The following is a 17,008-nucleotide window of genomic DNA, read 5'->3' on the forward strand; positions in this document are numbered from 1 at the left end:
TCAGTCGGATCTACAGGATAGAGAACAAACGACATTTCAGTCGGGGCTACTGGATAGAGAACATGGGACATTTGAGTCGGGGCTACTGGATAGGGAACATGGGGCATTTGTGTCGAGGCTGCTGGATAGAGAACATGGGACATTTGAGTCGGGACTCCTGGATAGAGAACAACGCACATTTCAATCGGATCTACTGGATAGAGAACATGGGACATTTGAGTTGGGCTACTGGATAGGGAACATGGGACATTTGAGTCGGGGTTACTAGATAGGGAACACAGGACATTTGAGTCGGGGCTACTGGATAGATAACATGGGACATTTGAGTCGGGGCTACTGGATAGGGAACATGGGGCATTTGTGTCGGGGCTACTGGATAGAGAACATGGGAATTTGAGTCGGGACTCCTGGATAGAGAGCAACGCACATTTCAATCGGATCTACTGGATAGAGAACATGGGACATTTGAGTTGGGCTACTGGATAGGGAACATGGGACATTTGAGTCGGGGTTACTAGATAGGGAACACAGGGCATTTGAGTCGGGGCTACTGGATAGATAACATGGGACATTTGAGTCGGGGCTACTGGATAGGGAATAAAGGACATTTGAGTCGGGACTCCTGGATAGAGAGCAATGCACATTTCAGTCGGATCTACAGGATAGAGAACAAACGACATTTGAGTCGGGGCTACTGGATAGGGAACATTGGACATTTGGGTCGGGGCTACTGGATAGAGAACATGGGACATTTGAGTTGGGGCTACTGGATAGGGAACATGAGGCATTTGAGTCGGGGCTACTGGATAGATGACATAAGACATTTGAGTCAGGGCTATTGGATAGGGAACAAAGGACATTTGAGTCGGGGCTACTGGATAGGGAACAAAGGACATTTGAGTCGGGGCTACTGGATAGGGAACAAAGGACATTTGAGTCGGGCTACTGGATAGATAACATGGGACATTTGAATCGGGGCTACTGGATAGGGAACAAAGGACATTTGAGTCGGGGCTACTGGATAGGGAACAAAGGACATTTGAATCGGGGCTACTGGATAGGGAACATGGGGCATTTGAGTCGGGGCTACTGGATAGATAACATACGACATTTGGGTCAGGGCTACTGGATAGGGAACAAAGGACATTTGAGTCGGGGCTACTGGATAGGGAACAAAGGACATTTGAGTCGGGGCTACTGGATAGGGAACATGGGGCATTTGAGTCGGGGCTACTGGATAGATAACATAAGACATTTGGGTCAGGGCTACTGGATAGAAAACAAGACATTTGAGTCGGGCTACTGGATAGGGAACAAAGGACATTTGAGTCGGGCTACTGGATAGGGAACAAAGGACATTTGAGTCGGGCTACTGGATAGGGAACAAAGGACATTTGAGTCAGGACTCTGGATAGGTTTTTTTGTTACAAAGTAGAGAAAGAACAATTCTACTGTAGCTGTAAGTTCATGATAAGATCATGGGACAGGTAGAGAGATTGGAAATCTTACGAAAATATCCCAGCTCTGAGAAGTGTTCTCGTTTGTTTAATTTGTTCGTGAAAATTAAAATTCGTAATGAACAAAATCGAGATTAGGATTTGTTATCCTGAATAATTAGACGGAATACCGAAGTGCCTATAATATACTGACAACAAACGCCTGTGTCTACACGTGACCACAGTGGAACAGACTGTCCATGACATGTTTACAACATACGTAGGTCTGTAGGTAACGAAGGTTATTGCAACAGTCTTTCAATCGAAATGTGTGATTAAATCTTAATATCGTCAGCAAATAAAACTAAGCACTGAAAAGATATGGATTTTAAAATCCGGAAAATCTATATACATCTGGGGAAATTGAATGCTATGACGTGAGTTGGACACAAAAGCCCTATTTAACCGCGTCAGAATGTTTACCACCTCTGTAACCCATGCTTCACTCAGTTACCTTTATCTAACGTATTTGATTGCAATCAAGGCAAGTTCAATATTTTTCCAGGTAAGGTTTACACCTGTACTTTCGGTTTCCACAGTGTAAACAGAGCTGTTCTTGTACTGTATGTTTGATCAGTACGGGGATATGTAAGGATCAAAACACAAGGGTGGGATAAGGATAATCTCTTCTGGCCAACTCCCAGTGCTTAGTGTGTCAAACACCACGCAAACAAGAGGTCCAATAGTCCTGTTTGTATTGAACACTCCAGAAAGAAAGGATAAAATGGGCCTGTATGTCTAATGGACTCCAAGTTCAGTCAGTTTATACAGCCTGGTGGAATATTCCTAGGTCAGAGGTAGTACATATAGATATTTGAGGTAACTTTTGATGTTTCTGTTGTTGTTTATAAAATACAGTCATTCAAGTTTCTGTTATTTCAAACGAATGTGTGTGATACATGACACGTGACTTTCGTCGTACGTGCGTTTTTTTTTATTCGCTTGGCCATCAGGTTATTACTATTTAATATAACATACTTACACTGTTCTGTGTCAAAACGATTTCCGTGTCGGAAAGAATATAATAGGCTCGTATCAAGTTACTAACTGGCGTGCACTTTAGGAATTATTACAAGATCTAAAGTGCATTGTCTTGTTTTAGAATAATACTGTAGCATATTAAGCGTTTAATGTCCGGTGACTTTAGAGTGTCTGTCTGTAGTGTTTCTAAGTGACATTAAAGATGAAGCCAGCTGGCACTCTTGGTCAGTCAACATAGAAAGAACGAGATAATTACTGAGTTCACTGAGCCACAAAAAAACACGTTCTAAAAGTCATCCATACCTTCCATTTCGTGTGAAGTTACCTCCCTTTCCAGATTAATTAACATTACCTAATAATTCAGAGCATCGATAGAATTGTCCGTGAAAATGAAGTTACCAGAAATGAAATTAATTATCATTCACAGTTTGTCCGCCTGTAGCCGGCGAGGGAATGCATGTAACTTGCGTGCGGCTCATTTATCCTTTGTGGTGATTCGTGACCCGGGTTCTAAACGGCATTCTAGAAATTTCAGTATTATGAAAGCACATGTATACAAGTCTATGTATTTTTCCTATTACATTCCTACAGGTATTGCTGTACTTGTAAACAGTTCGTGATGTCACGTTTAATAGGGTAAAATCATGCTCTTTTCTACAAATAATTGAAGACAATGTATCTTTGTAGTATCTATACAGACATGTGCAAAAAACCGGAAACAGAAACGCCCCGGAAAGCTGGCCGAACCCAGGAAAACTTAATTCCGGAATTGAGAAAGTATTGAAAACTGTTTTTTGGAAACTTTGCAATAATCTTGGACCGATGATTAAAATCATACTCAGTAACGATATGCTATTGTATTGTGGCCTGTACATTGGGGCTCGACGGTCACTGTTCATAGGATACTCAGACAATATACACGACGTACCACATCAGAACAGAGATAGCACAAGGGACAATCGAGATTGGCGATACAACCGGAAATGGACCAGGAAGTGGGACTGTTCACGGTAAATCAAGACAAACGTTTCACGGTCAAGTTGTTTTCCGGAGTAAACTGACACGACGGTGATAACGCGATCAAACTCCACACGCGCATACAAATTAAGACGAAGTGCCCATCCCTTTACATAACTGCACACTGAAATACAATTTCAATTATTAATGAAATGAAACGTGCCGTTTTCTTATTCCAACGTACATCGAGTTTTCCTCCAATGTTGACAACTCCGCCTCATCGATTGGGTATTATACTAGTACAATGAAGGTCTCTTTCACACGATCAGAAGTTAATCGAACGTGTCACATAACTGAAGTATTTACTAAAGTATAATACTGTGATTAACACCTAACGTCTAAGATCATGGCAGTTGAAAATATAAATTTTAGATAATATTTGATGAGATTGATTAAATTTTCCAGCGTGCATACTGACCACGCCTTTTTACAAAGTGTGAATATTTACAAATATTTATTCAATTAAACTGCTACTTCTACAGGAACTGCTACAGGAACGACACACAGCAATGTACCTTGTATCAGTGTTAACAGGACTATTGTGAGACTATTACAGGCCTCACACGTTAGTACATCTGACCTAAAATACGGAAAATAAAAACATCCATATCACCTATTGATTATATTTGTGGTCAGAGAGTCACGTAGTTTCAAAAATATGTATTTTTTCACGTGTGAAAAAATTGACACACTCTAGCCCATTCTTCATTAAACGGACACAATGTTTGTCTTTGTACTGTGATCTGAGTGCGCGGCTGATGAAACAGATCACTGTCATCATTCACACACACCGAGTGTGGGAAAAACGCATCTTGATGGTCAAAATGTTACTTACTTCCGGGAAGCCTCAACATTGATTGATATAGGCCTGGTGAAAACTGTGTCACTTCCGGTGTAAGTGTATTGCTTAAAACGAGATTTTTCACGGGTTCTACGATCAGGGAAAACACGTGATTAGAGTGTACCTCCGTGAAGTGATTGATCCGTGTGTACTTAATTTACATTGTTTTGTAGAAATCTGGCTACAACTGGACCCCCGTCACCTAACGCTTGGGTGATAACAGCAATGTAATGTTATCTTACGATTTCTGTAAAATTTCACTGGGATTTGTGAAAATGAAAAAAAAAAGTATTAATGATAAAGTTTTAACATTTTTTTCCTTCTGCGGGACATCAAAAGCTATAGTTTTGAAATCGGTCCAACAATATATTTTCTTTTGATTTTATCGTGGTTTCGGCTATACTTTAAATAAATATATATTACAACACCTTATTGAAATAGCCGGGATACAACATAACCAATTACACGTCCGCTCAGGTCGTATTCAAACACGTAGACATGAAAGAGGTGGCGTGAAATAGGTTATAAGTGTGAAATATTTCCTCGTCCAGTCTGGCCCTCCCGGGGGCAGTATGTCGACTTGGCTACTGGCGATCTCTTTAGACCACCAACGACCCCCTTTGGAGAAAAATCAAATCGTTAAATGATGTTAGATGTTCGCTTACAAACATTTAGATATTTAAATTTTCATGGACAACGCATTTCCGTTACCCATAAAAGGCAGGTGTATGTTAGATTGTCGTGATCAAAGAAATACCTGTAAATAAATCTGGGGTGTGTGGATTGCTTTGAAGGTGTACAATAGGGTCGTTACGGGGGACTCGAGTCAGGTGATCACAGAAACCCCTACTCAGGTATCAGATGAATCTCCAGTAGCCGGCATTCAGTACTCATCGGACCCTTCACATACACATAACATCATTTAGATACTGGCAATTAAACAGGAACACTTTAACGTAAGGTCACATTTGAAATGGATACGGAAAATCCAGGTGTGATTGTAATTAGCAGGTAAGTTTTCAGGTGATTAGGGTTACGGCCATGTGACATTACTCATTAATCTATTGACGGAAACTAGAACTAAAACATTAGAGGATTTTTATTATCTGACTAATGTCATTATGACTTGAATTAAAACATTAAATAAAAGTTAATTCAGGATTGGTGTCATGAAAACACCATTAGTCATCAGCCATATTTAGAGAATACAAGTGCAACAACTGTCATTTCTCATTCCGAGGTCGTCAACTGTTTGCGGCTGCAATCAAACTGTCAGAACACTCGGCACGGTTTCGCGATAAATACCCCCTCCCCATCTTAAAGGAAATGGTTTGTGTTGACAATGGATAAGCGCAGTGTTGACAATGGATGGACAAGCGCACCCATTTTCAAAACATTTAGCCTCATTGAGCCAAGAAGAGAGAAAGAAACATTATTTTGGTTAAAACAGATATTTGTTTTCTTTAACTCGGACAGTGTCACTGGTTCTGATAAATGTTTTTTTTCGTGTATTGTAAGCCTTTTTATGACATTGGAGTTGATAAAATTAAGATATCCATTTATAAGTCGGGTAGGTTAAACCGTGGTGTACATATGGTGAGTAGAGAGTTGGATTTAACCTTCGTTTGTTCAAACCTTAAACCATAGATTCCAAGTTCCCTGAAAAAAACCACGATTCTTTCCATTTTCTAGGTGTTATAACGAGGTCATGGTGTGTCGATCAGTCGGTTCTGGACAAAGTCCAGGAAGTCGTGTCCTTGATTTCTAGTTGTATAACAGGTAGCTTTGACCAGCACTTGACCATGGTCAGTGCCAGACAAATCCCAATGTAAACACGTGAAGGTCACATTTCACTGATAGGAATAAACCGCACTACAAAGTAGTACGACGAGCATGCGCATTGACGTCTCATCCACGGGACTGAAAGTCATCAATGACGTAAATCTACAAATGAAGATAAATTTATAATAACCGTATCCATTAAATGACAACCTCGAAAGGATATATTTGTCGACTGGCTGTCCAAGTGGTAGAAAACTGGGATACACGCCAAATTCCTACTGATCAGGCAGGTCCCAGTCATATAACGATACGTGATCAATAATTAGTAAACACCAGCTGGATTGTTGTTGTTTTTGTGTTAATTTTCGTTCTGTTGGTCAGTTCCTCTGGATGTCATATAACATTTAATACAAGCGTTAGTGTTATCGAATGTCCTAAGACCCGGTACTTGCCATAAGTCCATGTTGTGGTACATATACATCACGCTGTCCGTGGATTTAATGAACAAGAAAACAAACCAGAAATCACGAAAAATCAGTCAACAGAGATTTCAAAACATGTGAACTGACTGCGGCAGGAAAACAACAGCCGTTCTGCAAATTCCAAGTCACACAAGAATCAAGCGAAATTAACAGTATATCACCTGTCATAATTATCATAATTATCTAGATAGATCATTGCTTAGTCCCCAACTATGATTATACAAAGCATGATCCTAAAAAGGCCAAAGTTCAGCCGCCGTTAAAATAAAACAAAATCAACATGTGAACATAATTATACTCCAATCTCTATATATCTATATAACTAAACTAATGAAAATATGAACAAAAGAAAGATTGTCATGGAGACTCTTGAAAAAAAGTGCGAAGATGATGAGACCAGGTGTTCCGGAAGAGTAAGCGTCATTCCCTTATTCAACGGCATGTAAACCTTGGACAAGCTAAACAAGTAACGCCATGTTCAGGTATAGAAGAACGGAACAAACAGGCAAGCTAACAAGCATCAAACAGGTCGTCACAAATGATCATGAAAAAAAACCAGAGTGAAATCATCGCATTTGATCCTTCAACAGGTCAAATTGAGTTCCCACCTACGATCCTTCAACAGGCTAAAGTGAACCCCCACCTACGATCCTTCAACAGGCTAAAGTGAACCCCCACCTACGATCCTTCAACAGGCTAAAGTGAGCCCCCACCTATACGATAATTCAACAGGCAAATGTTAGCCCCACCTAGGATCCCTCAAAAGGCTAAAGACCACAGTTTGTCGTCATCTATGATCCGTGAAACACCACCATTGCCTTATAGAAAGTTCAGATTAGTGATCCTCCGTAAGGTCGTGACATACGTTGTATAGGCCCAATATGGAAGGTTTGTATTCCGGTAATATGTAACTTTATCATCATTTCCGGTCTACATCCAATATCTAATTTTATGTCCGACAGATAGAAAAGGAAGCTCAGAAACCGCCTTAACTGAAAAATATGCAGATCACGCGATATCCACGCATTCGAGGTGTCACATGACACTGCAGGTGTAAGGGGAGACAACCCCATACAGCAGAAGAAGTAAAGCTAAGGGAAACATTTTATTTGGTATGATATTAAACTAAGGTAGGGTTGCGACATGGCGAATACATGTAATACCAACGGTAAATCCACTCCAGTCTACTGTATAATTAAAGCAGACGTAACATCATCGTCGAATTTCGTTCTTTATTTAGCTTTAACATAAAACGTATTTACGCGGAAGGATCTGAACAGGCCGTAAGATTTTAATAAGTACCTAGTTTGGATAGGTAAACAACATATCTATAGAACGTGTGGCCTTGTGTAGAGTACAGAACTCCTCCACACATAAATCAGGACTGGAGGTCGGTGACCACCTTTAACTAGGCTCATATTTTGTTTATCAAATTCCTCGGAAGAAATTGTGAAATTAAAATACAGTAAAAGGTCATTGAGATGGAATGTTTCATTTTGCATCAATACACAATTTTCCTTCTAAACTACATAAAGAATTTTTCATCCTAGTGTTAAGAAGTGATTTATACTATACACACAACGTCACGGGTGCCGTCTTTTTGTCAGCATGACCTAGGTGAACAACGTGCCAGTTTTCCATCAAGCCTACAACAGTAACATCATTGAATTTTCATTTTCTTTTGAATCGTGTCAATATTTCTTACAGAAATACCAATTGAAGTCGGATGCAGCAAAATCAAAAACTAAACCAGAGGGAATTGAACCGAGCTGTTAAACCGTCGTAAGACACCAACGGACACTGTCTTCTCTAAAGATGTTGCAAAAAATCGTTTTCCATAATGATAACGATCATTTGTAAATATACGCTGTTCTTTGTTTATGACGATCACGTGACAAGGTCAACAGTTTATCTGTGTACTACGTAATTGGAATCTGTCGTCTTTAAAGTCGTAATGTCTATGATTTTTTAATTTTCTTTAATTTCATTTATTTTGATTGTCATGGACGGAACTACTGGCTTTGAGAATCTAGATTGGTGGGCGACGTGGAATAGATGGCTTTGTATTATCGAGAGCACGATGTCTTTGTCAAAACACCAATTTTATGTCAAACATTGATAAAAGTTGCAGATTTCTAACTTAATGCTTGGTCTCGGAATATTCCAGACTCCAAGGCGACGATAGACAGAGGGATACTCCAGTGGAAGGAGTGGGTTTCAGATGCTGACAACTGTCGGTTAACTATAGGGCGTTGTAGGCCTTGATGAGATAATATGTCGTTTTATCTACGCTGAGGGGAAAGGATCGCCTTTGCTATCTGTGACGAGAGGGAGAAATTGTTTGTGATATCTTGGGAGGGGGAGGGAGGTCGTGTGGTGACGTAACCTGCCTTTGTCAGAGTGTGTAAGACAATACCCCGCCCTCTGATTCAACTTCTGTCTGGTTCATCTCCGAACTATTGCACTAGGCATATTGAAATTATTTATAGCGTTGTTTTAAAAACAATGAGTACAAAATTCCTTGAATTCCATTCAAATTTCGCTATGGAAATCAGTCTACAGCCTCCTAAAATCCATAAAGAGACTGGTAGATGAATGATTTGTAAGATGAATATAATTTTTAGATGGTTAAAGTTTAATAAGGCCCTCTCTTTCATAAGAAATTTTTAGAGAATTTCCGATTTTATAACAAACGGCATAAATGGTTATACTAGCACGCTGCACTTTACGGAATAGCATCAGGCTGTTCTAGTTTGTTGTGTATTACAAGTATGCATGACTGGAATTTCTATTTTCATAACCAAGCAGACAGTCGGTCGACTTTGATATAAACCATTCTCCTTATTAATGGTAAATGTGTTTATATATCGTTATTGACAATCTATATATACCCTTGCTGTTCTTGTACCTGATTGTCTGTGTGTCAGTAGGTACAGAATTTGTACCGAAGTATACTGTAAAGTACAATTAATACTAACATAGCTGTCATATTGTCGTCCCTGGAATTTTTTCCTTTAACACCATAAATAAACAGTTCTCGGCTGTCCAGTCCAATGATCGGGGTGTATGGTACACCCATATCACAGTCAGGAACACGGATGTACTCATCTGTCAATCCATCAAGTGAGGAAGCCACCGACTGTGTAATTCACTTGTGAAATGATTTTACAATAAAAACAAATCTACTAGGTACAGATAAAATAACATTTATTTGCTAAAGCTCTCTGTGTCCGGAGTACCCTCCGTCCCGTGATTGATTGAATTTGTTACACGGTAGCGTTACACTAACTACCAGGTGTCCGGGTAATTAATTAGATCGTATCATAGAGATCCGCCACACGCTTGAGCGGGGAGGGGCTAGGCCTCGCGCACTTGAGCTCTCATTCGGACAGTTGGGACAATGAACTGACTTTGTCACCAGAACAGGAACGACACGATCCGTCCTGACGAAAGTAGTCCTATATATCTCTCCACACTGAGTACAATACAACCTTCATCCGTACTACACCTCTGTCAATCACGTATACTCTCACAAACGATGACCTGTCCAGCTGGCTACCCTCTCCCCTGGTCTGAATCCGACACAACTTTGCGTATATGGATATTAGGTTTTTATATGTAGTCTGGTCATGTAAAAAGCGCTGTTTTTTCGCACTCATTGCGAAACAAGAAACGCCAAGAAAGTATCACAGAGCGACGTAATTATAATCCAAACACAAATTCCATAAAACAAAGGCAAAATATGAACAAAAGAAAGATTTACACGGAAACCCATGAGAAAGTACAAGGAGAATGAATTAAAAAATTACTAATCATTTTTTCAACATTCAAATTAAAATTGTGACGTCATTTCGTCCTTTAATTTATAGTAGGATTTGCTCATGTGTTAACGTGCTAAATGGAATTCGTTGTATCGCATTGCGTTCATGTCGCTATAAACACAATCAAATGTTTTGTTAGAGGACGGGACTACCCGGAGTAAAATTTCAGGTGGTCCTATGTTTTGAGTCCGGCAACAGAATGGAAAACCTTTCCCGATCGGATTGATGATAAAGCACAGGTGTGCTCTTTAATGTAAATCAATGAGACCAAGGCGAGATTGAAATTTAAGACCTGCATGTGTTACGTCACTGATACAACCTTCAGACTGACTGCATACTTGACAGAAATATGATGTTTCATCCCCTGATATCTGTACCATCTCATGCAAAAACTACCGCACGCGCACGTATGTACGGGACACGTGCTACCGCCTATACGTCATGTCCGGACTTAGAAAAATGTTACAGATCAGGAATCAATACTTGTAATAATTGTCCAGGATTCAGTGCCGTTGTAGCGATCTATTAGAGAATCAAGTATGTTCTTCCCTTGGCACACTTCAGTTCAAAGTAAGGGAGCGTGGGCAGTCATTGGGCACATCGTTGTGATTGTTTGGCGGAGTGGTTTCTTCGCAGTTCTGTCACCAGAAATAGCAACATCGCTAACAATGACATCCTGTCAGCCCCTGCCAGGAGATTTCCTGTGCTTGGTTCGGAAAACTTGGCGATAATTCCACAAGATAACCTCTCTGTCATCTCTTATCGATTCCCATCGTTATTTTCCAATATTGTTTAATAAACCTATACAATATCTGTCTGTATAGAGGACAAATCTTAACTGGGAGTTGAAGGTAATAAGAATTAATTATACTTGTACGTGTATCAAATCAACTGTCAGTCTTTTCTGATCTTAACCAGTCGGTCCTATCGATCTCTGAATTAAAGGATAAACTACAGCGTCCCCGATTTACCGAGACCTCGCACACACAAATATAATGGTTGACTTCGTTTGAAAACCGTTGGTAAGTGGCCGGAAGTCTTTAATACCTCATGTTCACCTACTTCCGCTTTAGAGATGCCAATCCTAAGTGTTGTGTCTAATTTCGATAAGTTAAACATCAAATTGGTATTAGACGATATACGTACTTCCTTCCATCGACAAGACCCTGCTAACAATCACCGCCTTCAATCACATCAGCCACAGATACCGAGTAAGCTGGTTTTCACATCAGTTTGGAACAGAAATAGACGGTAAGTCACGCCATATTGTGTCGTCCCACGATGTTTAACAATGGTCATCTATTGAAGTCTCGCCACAGTTTCTGAACTACGACTAAACAGGACGCTAGACAGCCAACAATTTGCAACCGGAAGTCATAACTGCTGGCCCTGTCGGCGGTTGTTTATTTTAACATTTCTGCACGCGCTGCAGTTTACATAAACAATAAACAAACAACAATGTAGCAATGATGAATGCGATGGACCGGTAAACAGACTAATTTATTAAAATATGGGAAGCAATGAACACGTATCAATTACAGGATATTTTCTGTAACGTTTTGTTGACATTTTGACTTACTAAATATTGTATTTTTCATTTCTCACTAGTCATACATGAAAACACCGATGATGGTAACAACAGACAATGCTTTGTCCCTGCCTCGCTCCTCCTCCACCCTCTTCACCGTCTATATCAGCTGTCTCACTGTCTCCCTCCTCCTCCTCCACCCTCTTCCCCGTCTATATCAGCTGTGTCCTTGCCTCCCTCCTCCTCCACCCTCTTCCCCGTCTATATATCAGCTGTGTCCTTGCCCCCTTCTTCCTCCACCCTCTTCCCCGTCTTTATCAGCTGTGTCCTTGCCTCCCTCCTCCTCCACCCTCTTTCCCGTCTATATCACCTGTCTCCCTGTCTCCCTCCTCCTCCTCCACCCTCTTCCCTCTTTATCAGCTGTGTCCTTGCCTCCCTCCTCATCCACCCTCTTCCCCGTCTATATATCAGCTGTGTCCTTGCCCCCCTCCTCCTCCTCCGCTCTCTTCTCCGTCTATATCAGCTGTGTTTCTGCCTCCCTCCTCCTCCACACTGTCCCCCGTCTATATCAGCTGTGTCCATGCCTCCCTCCCCTCTCTTCCCCGTCTATATCAGCTGTGTACCTGTCTCCATCCTCCTCCTCCTCCACCCTCTTCCCCGTCTTTATCAGCTGTGTCCCTGCCTCCCTCCTCCTCCTCCCTCTTCCCGTCTTTATCACTTATGTCCCTGCCTGCCTCCTCCTCCTCCACCCTATTCCCCGTCTATATTATACATGTCCGTGTCCCATCCGCCATCTCGTCCATAGGTATGAACTATGAATGTCTCCCGTCCCGCCGTCTGCTACCTTGTCCACATGTATCATTAGTGTCCAAGGCCATTCTTCCTCTCCTCCATCTGTATCAGTTGTCTCAGACCCTTTCATACTCTTTCCATCCTCCCTTTCTTCCATCTGTATCAGTTGTGTCCTTGCCCCCTCCTCAATCTATGAGTAGTGTCGCTACATCCCATCCCATCACCCAACCCCAACCCCTCCATCACCAACTCTCCTTGCCCCCCTCCCCTCCCCCCCCACTTCCGCCTTCTCCTCCATCTGTATTATTAGTATCCTTCCTCTCCCACTTCCACTCCGCCTTCGCTCCCCCTCCCCCTTCTATCTTATATTCTTTTATTGCTGGATTTAGTTTACATTCACACCTTATTTCTCTGTCTCCAAGCCAATAAATCCGACTGACCATATGTATATCTCTGTTTGTGTCAATAGACCAATCACGTGGATTATAAGCCTTTGACCAGTCCTCTTGTTATCTGTTATGCTGGAAATTATGTCCAGTTTCCGGTGACTATATCTCCAAGACGACGACACGATCTTTAATGAAGACAGACGATTGATATGGTAGAAAGATAGATTATAGTTTAATCTTGTAATCCATGTGTCAGAATGACCCATAGTAATACTGAATCGACCCCGGTCAAAGAGTTCATAGTTGTTGGTTTATATCAAATCATACATCAACATTTCTTACTACTACAGTATTTCATTACGTCCCGGTAAATCAATCTGATAGAATTATGCACATAAATATGTGGTATCGAAAATAAATGTTGTTTATAGACATAAAACTACCTTAAAACTGTAAAACTACCCTAGACGTTGCTGGTGAATCAATGGGTATATCAAAGCACACTGACGTAGTAAGAATGATCGATACAGGGCTTACTTCAGAAGGGGAATCTTTGTTCAGAAATGAAAGTAAATAAAAACACTAAGGATTACTATGGTCTAAACAGGTGACATTTACAATATGTAATTTAAAAACGACAAGAAAACACTGACGTGTCAACAGAATCGTAATTCAGACTCAAACTCGATGAAGAGATTCTATGGTCGCTACAGAGAACATCTTTTCGTGAGCAAGAGATTCTAAGGTCGCTACAGAGAGCATCTTTTCTTGAGCAAGAGATTCTATGGTCGCTACAGAGAACATGTTTTCATGAGTAAGAGATGTCATGGTCGCTACAGAGAACATCTTTTCGTGAGCAAGAAATGTTATGGTCGCCACAGAGAACATATTCCCGAGCAAGAAATGCTATGGTCGCTACAGAGAACATCGTCATGAGCAAGAAATGTTATGGTCGCTACAGAGAATATATTCCCGAGCAAGAAATGCTATGGTCGCTACAGAGAACATTTTCGTGAGCAAGAGATACTATGGTCGCTGCAGAAAACATCTTTTCATGAGCAAAAAATGCTATGGTCGCTCAAGAGAACATTTTCTCATGAGCAAGAGATGTTATGGTCACTCCAGAGAACATCTTTTCCTGAGCAAGAGATTCTATGGTCGCAACAGAAAACAAAATCAAATGTCCCCTGAACCCGACCCCCCGACCCCACCTTGGTTTATCACGTGGTTTTTATGACATATATATAATCTATTGATTCTCACGTCCACTAATTGTTCGGCTTCTGTGTGCGATTACAAAGTAATATGACGAAAGCAACACCGTCCATTTCTGTCAAGAATTCTTGTGCTGATTGAATAGATTTGTTTTAGTATCCAGCTTTGACATCTTTAGAACTAGTCCCAGTATGATTCACCTGACAGGTGTCACTCCCTATACGGCAGAATCCCCTATTCAGTATGCGCTTTAAACACACCATTGCTGTAAGAACCCTTATGTAACGGTACACAGATCAGCAATAATTCTGGTGTCACATTCGCAGTAATCACACGATCTACATTTTCTACGAGTTTTAAAAGGCGGATGTTATCAACAATGTAAATTTACTCAGGTGCATAAAGTACATTTAACTTGTATGTTGAGACAATGGTGTTTGTGTGACCACGAAATGGCACGGTCTGATGCCCTACCTCCCCCTCCCCCGACATAGAGTACACAAGCCCGCGTCGGGAGAACCGCTGTTGTGAATCCGTCTTACTTCGGACCACCGTCATAAGTGCCCTACTCATTCGGACCGTTATGAGCGCTCAGCTCATCGGCGGATCCGACTACTATTATCAAACTTATTCAGGTGCGTTGAAAGTTGGGGAATATTCGTTGGAGTCATTAAAACACAATAACCAGAATAAATCAGCAAGGCGCTGTAAGTTTGACGAGTCCGGAGGTGTCGCAACCTCTAACCTAAAACACGAAACTCTTATAGGATTAAAGGAAATTATTTCTTATTATATATATATACAAATATTTCAAAAATTGTTCAGGTAATGCTACATAAAACGAGTCTCGGACTCTCAAACATTCCCACAACATTCCAGATATTAGATATTCGCAAGAACAATTTTTCCTTGCGTATTGCAAAAGTTTGGAATAGTCTTCCGGAAAATGTGGTATTATTGCCGACCGTAAATATATCTAAAAACAGACTGGTTAAATATTGGCAAAATCAGGAATTCCTCTATAATTATAGATCTAAGATTCAATAACAAGTAACGTCACATTCACTTTCAGTGTAATTTTTATGTTTTTGAGTCCGATGAAGAGTATATTATAAAATCCTGTATCGGTTTATAAACTTCACTGAATAGATTTTAATACATACTCCCGTAACGCCTAGTGAACCCTACAATATACACTGAAATGGCGAGACTACAGTCGGGTGTATGATAATTATTACTGTTTCGTGGTATCACCTATCACGTGACGCTATGTATGGGCTTTATCGCAATATATATGATTTTAAAAATGTTTTGAAATTTAACTTACAGCAAGTGGCATTTTCTCATAGAAGTGTATAGTTGATCACACATGAGGAAGAGAAAATTGAAATAAAAAAGAACTCCACACATATGTTTATACATCATGACATTTTACGCTAAGATATTTCTTAGAAGCTAGCTTATAAATGAAAAATATACAATCTAAAACAAAACAATAAGAAAATATCGACGTAAACAAAATCATGATTTCAATACGAAAATCCTAAAGCAATGACAAAGTATAGACAAAGGAAAGATTCGCGTAAAAATATTTTAAATGTACAAAGCAATATTTTCTATGATTCATCGAGGACACCTGCCATGTAATTCTATATCATTCTAAGTAACAGAGCGTCCTGAAATTGAGAACCGAGTTAATAGACCAACATACATATGTTTATACGAGCACTGAGCATTGAATCATAAAACTGCACATGAGTATTAAATATTTGCTATTAAGTTCATGAAGGCGAAACCGCCAAGCTGTATTATTTTTTTTCCGTTGGCAGTAGACTTTGCTCGAAGAAATCATAATTAATACAGATTAAACAATACCAGAAAACATAGCGAAGAAGCTTAATCGAAAAAGGTTTCGTCGAACAACTAGACACGGTTCTTGCGACTGTTGACGGAAATCCAGTATAATCGAGGAAGGTCCAAAACTTTATCATTAACCAGTAATCAAAAAGATTTCCCACTGAAATATGATCGGTGTCAACTTTGGGAAAGGTTGGATAAGTAAATGGTAGGTTTTCCCTGGTTGTCATCTTTACATGTCATTTTCATAGATTTCCTGAAAAGGGTTATAGCGTTTTAAATATTGTTATAACAAATCACCAGAGCGTCAGAAGTACTAACGGTCAACCTGTACAAATGTGACCAGTGTCCGATTGGTAATCGCTGTCGTCAAACTGAATGGAAGGTGCAGCAAAACGAAACCAAAGAAAACGAAACATGGCCTGGAGAGTCGGAGAGTAAATTGTTCCGGTGTTGTGTAATATTCAGGAAACGGTTGATGTATAATTGGAATTATGATCATTAACCGATTGTTGTGATGACTTCATGTTCTTGGGAATACCGCCCTAAAACCCCAATCCAGGCACATTCCATCTTTCCGTATGCAGTTCTAGCTAACAAACAAGAAACAAAAACCAACAACAACAAAACATCTTACATGTGTTATTAAATCATTTAACCATTCTCTTTAAATCTAATTCAGATTTCCCCCAAAACCCTTCTACTTTCGCTTAAAAAGATGTCTCCCTCCCCTCGCCCCACTTTCATCTCCGCCCCCATTCTCACTCCTCTCGTTAGGGAATTTCACAAGGGACAAGCGCGGATTTA

Source organism: Ylistrum balloti, unplaced genomic scaffold (assembly GCF_031769215.1).
Source record: "Ylistrum balloti isolate Yb309-2 unplaced genomic scaffold, AGI_CSIRO_Ybal_v1 Utg369756, whole genome shotgun sequence".
NCBI classification, from domain to species: domain Eukaryota; kingdom Metazoa; phylum Mollusca; class Bivalvia; order Pectinida; family Pectinidae; genus Ylistrum; species Ylistrum balloti.